We start from the raw sequence: 6,000 nt of genomic DNA on the forward strand, positions 1-6,000 counted from the left end.
GGGAGGCTGAGGCAGGAGGATTGCAAGTTCAAAGCCAGCCTCAGCAAAAGCGAGGCACTAAGCCGCTCAGTGAGACCCTGTCTCTAAATAAAATACAAAATAGGGCTGGGATGTGGCTCAGTGGTCGAGCGCCCCTGAGCTCAATCCCCAGTATGGAAAGAAGGAAGGGGGGAAGGGCCACCAGTGACCCCCCTCCTCCCACCAGCCTCACCTGCCTAGTTACCACCCAGTCAGTCCATTCAAACTAAGACGGACTCTCATAATCTAATCATTCCACCTGTAAACATTCCTGCATTAACAGAAGTTTCTGGGGAACTCCTCATAGTCAAACCTAAACACAGCTGACTTTCACATCGGCATGGGAAGGTGTACCACACTTACATGTTTATAAGTTGGTGGACATTTGGATTTTGTTTCCACTTTTGAGCTACTGTAAATCATGCTGCTATGAACATTCATGTACAGGCTTTTTCTTGGCTAAATGCTTGTGTTTCTCTAGGATATATATGTTTAGCTCTTTTTTCCTCCAGGACTGTGGATGGAACCAAGGGGTATTCTACCACTGAGCCACATCCCCACCTCTTTTCTAAAGTTTGAGACATGGTCTCACTCAGTTGCCCAAGATGGCCTTGAACTTGTGATTCTCCCGCCTCAGCCTCCTGAGTTTCTGGGATTACAGGTATGTACCATTGTGCCTAGTTTCTTTCTCTCTCCCTAAACATTTATTTTTGTTTAGTTGTAGGTGGACACGATACCTTTATTTTATTTTTATGTGGTGCTGAGGATCGAACCCAGTGCTCATGCATGCTAAGCAAGCGCTCTACCTCTGAGCCTCAACCCCAGCCTCTCTCTTTCTTTACAAATACAAATTACATACATCTGTGGTGTGCATTATGTTTTAACACATGTATACATCGTGGAATGGCTAAATCAAACCAATTACCATACGTTACCTGGCCGCCTCCTCATTTCTTTTGTGTGTTGTGAGGACATCTATGATCTATTCCCTTAGCAATTTTCAGGTTCACAATACACTATTAAGCACAGTCACCCTGTTGTGTATGGGTCTCCTGTTGAGCTACAGTTGTGCTTTGACCAACCTCTCCTGACTGCTTTCCCTTCTTTTCTAATGTATTTTTAACTATGAATAATCCCTCTGACATGACTGTGCCTCATGCCACGTGTTTCAATACATTTTCCATTCATGCAGTTTTATGAAGTTTCTACTTCCTCTTTTGATTTCTTCTTTGACCTCTGGGTTATTTACTTTCATAATACTTGTGGGTGTTTTGAGATTTCTTCATGTTATTGATTTCCGCTATGGTCAGAGCCAATATTTTGTAATATTTCAATCTTGTAAACAGCATCTAGCTCGGGTCTTGCCCTTCTCTTCAGGATGCCAATCCTGCCCTTTTTTTTTTGGTCCTGGGGATTGAACTCAAGAGCACTTAACACTGAGCCCCATCCCCAGCCCCTGTTTATATTTTATTTAGAGACAAGGTCTCACCAAGTGGCTTAGTGCCTCACCATTGCTGAGGCTGGCTTTGAACTCGCCATCCTCCTGTCTCAGCCTCCCGAGCTGCTGGGATTACAGGTGTGGGCCACTGCACCAGCTTAGATGTACCTTTTGAAAATGTTTTTCTTTGTAAATTATTATAGATTCATAGGAAGTTGCAGAATACAGCGCAGGGGTCCTCTGTACCCTTTGCTCATCTTCCCCTGATCCACTTTTAGACTGGAATGAGGAAAAGGGACCATTTTTACCCTCCTACCTGAAAGAACTGGAAATATCAGACAAAATGTATGAGACAGCGGTGAGGACGTTCACTGTCAGGCCACGGAGGACCAGGGCCCCCAAGGAATGGGAAACAGGCAGCTGGGCCTCCAACTGGCCCTGGAGAGGTCCTGGGGTGGGGACCAGGCTGAGCCCAGAGGAATCCCAAGCTGAGGAACTGCAGCTGGGGCTTGGGGACCATGCTCAAGGTCACTGGGTGGAGCACTGCGGGGAGACATTTGCACAGGGAGAGACCCCAAGTTCTGCAGAGGGGCTCCCTGAGTACACAGCAGGGTGCTCATGCATGCACGTGTGTGAAGTGGCCAGTGAGAACTGGGGAAGGAACCTTCTGGAAGAATTAGAAGAAACCTTGCCAGGTGTTGGATAATCCTAACATCTCCCAGCAGCCAGAGCGGAAACCCTGTGCGTCTTGGAGCACTGGCAGAAGGCTCTGAAGGGTCTGGCTTCCGTGGTGGGAAATGATTCGTCCTGGTCAAGTGCGGCTACTCTAGTTTGCGACCTACCTCAACCCTTTCCCTTCCTTTTTAAGACTGAATAATATTCCACATACACTGGAACAGAGAGGAGACCTTACAAAAAGAAGTAAAATTTATTATTCTGAGTAACATGAATCAGTCACAAAAGAACAAATCTTGCACAATTCCACTTATATGAGGAACTGAGTGTGGTCAGATTCATAGATAGGGAAAGTGCACCGGCGGTTGCTTGAGCCATGGGGAGGGAAGCGGGGGTGGGTGAGTTATTGTTTAATGGGGACCAAGTTTTAGTTTTGCAAGAATATTCCTGCCTGGTGCTGATGACTGCCCCAAAATGTAAATGCACTTGCCAGATGTGGTGGTGCACGCCTGTAATCCCAGGGATTTGGGAGGCTGAGGCAGGAGGATGGCAAGTGTGAGGCCAGCCTCAGCAACTTAGCAAGATCCTGTCTCAAAATAAAATATAAAAAGGGCTGGGGTATCAGTGGTGCATGCCTGTAATCCCAGTGGCTTAGGAGTCTGAGGCAGGAGGAAGGTGAGTTCAAAGCCAGTCGCAGCAAAAGCGAGGCACTAAGCAACTCAGTGACACCCTGTCTCTAAATAAAATACAAAATAGAGCTGGGGATGGGGCTCTGTGGTTAAGCACTCTGGGTTCAACCCCTGGTACAAAACACACACACACACACACACACACACACTTAATGTCACTGAACTATAAATTTAAAAAGGCAAGATGCACCATGGCTGGGCACCATGGCACACACCTATAATCCCAGCCGCTCGGGAGGCTGAGGCAGGAGGATCACAAGTTCAAAGCCAGCCTCAGCAACTCAGCAAGGCCCTAAGCAACTCAGCGAGACCCTGTCTTAAAATAAAATACAAAAGGGGCTGGGGATGGGGCTGCATGGTTAAGCGCCCCTGGGTTCAAACCCTGTACAAAAACAAAACAAAAAAAGTGAAGACGGTAACTTTTAGGTGGTCTGTATCTACCACAGTTGAAACAAGTTTTTCTTTTTCTTTTTTTTTTTCAAGCCAGAGGCAAAATAAGGAATTCTTCAGACATTCCAGAGGGTAAGGAATGTCTCCACAGCGGTTCTCCTGACAAGATATGTTGCAGGAAACCCTTCCGGGCAGAGGAGAAGATACCAGAGGGAAATCTGGGCTGCACAGAGGCATGGAGAAGGGGCGATGGTAACTCTGGGGAATTATAAGCTGCTTTTCTTATTATCTAAATCTCTTTCAAAGAAAATTGACTGGAAATGCAGGCAACTGCCACGCATTATGCGGGTGGATAATCTGAGGCACGGGGGCTGAGGGGCAGGTCTGCACGCCACGTGTGGACTGGAATTGTCCCCTGCAGGGAGCCTGTGATCAGTTAAGGGTGTCCACTAGAAACTACAGGAAACGGGGCTGTGGCTCATCCATGTACAAAGAAGATAAAATGCAATAACAAAAAATACCAGATTCATCCAAAAGAAGGTAGAAAAAGAGGTCAAAGACCAGATGGGACACACAGGCAAGAGGGACAGCAGGGATTCAGTCACACGGATCCACAGAATCATCACATCAAACCCGGACTGTGTGAGTGTCCAGTTATGAGACAGATGTCAGGCGGAACAGAGCGAGGCCCACATATATGCTGTCACAACAAATGCTCTTTGTAAATATAAAGTCTTCTTCTATAAAAGTCAGTTCAAAATGGACCACAGGGAGGAACGGCAAATCAAAAACTATAAAACTATAAAGAAGGAAACAGGAGAAAAATCTCTGTGGCCTTAGATGAGACCCACACATGTCACATTAACTCCCAAAGCAGGATAAGCATGAGCCATAAGAGAAACCGCGCTTACGTAGACTTTACTGAAATTGGAAACATTTGCTCTCCAAAAAACATCCTTATGAGAATGAAAAGACAAGCCACAGATTAGGAGAACATGGCCAATGGTGGTGGGTACATGATATAAAATTAACAAACCAAACTGGTTTATTTAAAAGACTGATATAGGCCAGGTGTGGTAGCACACACCTGGAATCCCAGTGGCTCAGGAGGCTGAGGCAGGAGGATCGTGAATTCAAATCCAGCTTCAGCAATTTATCAAGGCCCTGAGCAACTCAGTGAGACCCTGTCTCTAAATAAAATACAAAACAGGGTTGGGGATGGGGCTCAGTAGTCCAGGGCCCCTGAGTTCAATCCCCAGTACCCCAAAAAAACAATTAATATAACCAAAAAAATCCCTTGCAAGACCATGAGGGAAGAGGGAAAGAATACACAGTGCAACGCCCCTGTGGAGCCTGACGAGGGTGAACAGAGAATATTCTCAGTCACTTTATTATACATTTGAAAACTTTGATGAAGTGGGAAAATTCTTTGAAAAAGTCAAGAATTTAAAGTCAGTTTATACAACTGACTTAAGGAGAAAGAAACCCTGAAGGGTCCTTATACAGTATTTATCAAAGGAACTTGCCCCAAACTTAAAAACATTTCCACTAAATCCAGGTCCAGATGTCCTCGTGACTGAAGTCTTCCAGACCCTCAAGGAAGGAGGGTTGCTCTCATAGAAACTCTTCAGGGAGTGGAAAAGCAGGGCACACTTCTCTGCTGTTTGGGGTTTTTTAAATTTATTTTTTAGTTGTCGATAGACCTTTATTTTATCTATTTATACGTGGTGCTGAGAATCGAACCCAGTGCCTCACACATGCGAGGCAAGTGTGCTGCTGCTCAGCCCCAGCACAGCCCTTTTTTTTTTTTTTTATACTGGAGATTCAATCCAGGGGCAATTTACCACTGAGCTACATCTCTAGCTTTTTTTTGGGTGGGGGGATACTCAGAATTGAACCTTTTTTGTTTTTGTTATTTTGACATGGGATCTCACTAAGTTGCTGAGGCTGGTCTTGAACTTGTGATCCTCCTGCCTCAGATGCTTGACCCCTGTGCTTTTGTACTGGGCCAAATGGGTTAAGCGGGGCCTAGCGTGATTAGACTCCTCTTCTCTGCATAACTGCATGGAAACTGGAAGTCAAAGGTGCAGCACCGTCATGGTCACTTTTCATGAATGGCTGTTCTATTTAAGTGCAGCCAGAAGAGGTGTGAATGCGTCCTTAGAGGGTTACAACTGGCCCTTGCTCTCACCTGCAGTGTGAGAGGCACAAGTCTTCCAGACCCTTCCCCACACTCCGGTTTCCTCTCTCCTCTCCCTCTGCCCTGCTGACCAACACAAGCCCCAGACCCACCACCCGCTGCAGAGCAGCAGCCTTCCAAACACCCCCCAGGTGTCCCTGGCAGACTCGCTCCCTAGATCTCCCTCCAAGGTCTGACTTGTGGACCCACACGCTGCTTCAGGGGGGCTCGCTAGGGCTTTCCCACTGATCCGTTAACTCTCCTTTCTAGAGGGCTTTCCCTAGCATCACCTGCAGTTGAGTAAGTTCTGGTTCTGGTAGTAGATCCCTTATTCCATGAAACACAGTGGTTGGTTTTGTTGTTTTGTTTTTGTTTTGCTTCAAAATGTTTCTGCCTTTGCAGGGTGTCATGGCATACACCTGTCATCCCAGTGACTTGGGAGGCTGAAATAGGATGACTGAAAGTTCAAGTCCAGGCTAGGCAACTAAACAAGACCTTGTCTCAAAAGCAAATAAGGGCTGGGGATGTAGATCACTGGCAAAGCCCCCCAAAGTTCAATTCTGAGTACCTCCCCCCAAAAAGTTTCTGCTTAAATAAACTTAATATTGGGT

The sequence above is a fragment of the Marmota monax genome, unplaced genomic scaffold (genome assembly GCF_021218885.2).
Source record: "Marmota monax isolate L192 unplaced genomic scaffold, Marmota_monax_Labrador192_F-V1.1 WCK01_AAM20220418_F8-fsc00149, whole genome shotgun sequence".
Taxonomy (NCBI): domain Eukaryota; kingdom Metazoa; phylum Chordata; class Mammalia; order Rodentia; family Sciuridae; genus Marmota; species Marmota monax.